Below are 1,068 nucleotides of genomic sequence, written 5' to 3' on the forward strand. Positions count from 1 at the left end.
ACAATTATTTGATTAACCGTGATATTTATTATAGGAATGTAAATGAGATTCCAGCACCAAGGCAAGATTTGCTCCCTCAAATTTTACATGTGAATGATTTTCCAAAAGAAAAATGGACATTCTTACAGCTAAATTCCCTAGATTTTTATACTGCACACGTAATCAAATCCTCAAAGTTGCAAAAACAATTATGGTTAAGATAAAAGGCATAATTACAAAAGGTACTATTTGACAATTGATAAATTTTCTTCATATATAAAAATCGTTATAATCACTAAAGTAAATCTAATAATTTAATTTAGATGCGATATGAACAATAGTATTAGTAACAATGCAATTAATTTAAAAACTTGATATGCATGCATGGGGCACGTGATATCATGGAGCATCTTTGACCACCCGTCGCATTAATCATAATTAACTCCAAACTTAAATGAAACCGTGAGCATATTGAAATTAAGTTTATTCTATAAAATTTTCGGGGAGCTACATATTCAACGAATGCAATTCTCAAGGCTTGTAGGAAAATTTCGATGTTGTATGATTTGGAAAGTGAGATGGGTAATGTTGCACTTTTAATGGATTACAACAAATGTATTTAGTTGATTATTTAAAATAGATTATGGTTAGAAAATTCCTGTATTTATTCAATATGAAATGATGCAATTGATTTTTGACTGATTTGTAATTTTTTGAAAATTTGGGATTATGGTTGCAATTAGTTTTTTATTTTTTCTTTTCTTTTATTTTTGTTTTATTTGAATTAGGGGTAAAATCGTCAAAAACGGATGAAAATGTCCTTTTGCACAATGAAAGGTAGAAGGTAGGAGTGAAAATGTCAAAAAATGAAAGATAATGATGTTTCCCCAAAAACCTTAAAAGGTAGAGACGTTTTGTGCCAATTACTCTAAAATGAATTATCAAATACTTAAAAAAAAAGAATAAAAATAAAACAGGTATGTAAACGGGGCGAACGCCCAACCTCACCCGACATCGCCTTAAACAGGTAACAGGGTGAATACTAGGCAGGAAAAATGCTAGGCGAGGGCTGGGGCGGGGAAATGCAAC

This window comes from Olea europaea, chromosome 14 (assembly GCF_002742605.1).
Source record: "Olea europaea var. sylvestris chromosome 14, O_europaea_v1, whole genome shotgun sequence".
Classification (NCBI taxonomy): domain Eukaryota; kingdom Viridiplantae; phylum Streptophyta; class Magnoliopsida; order Lamiales; family Oleaceae; genus Olea; species Olea europaea.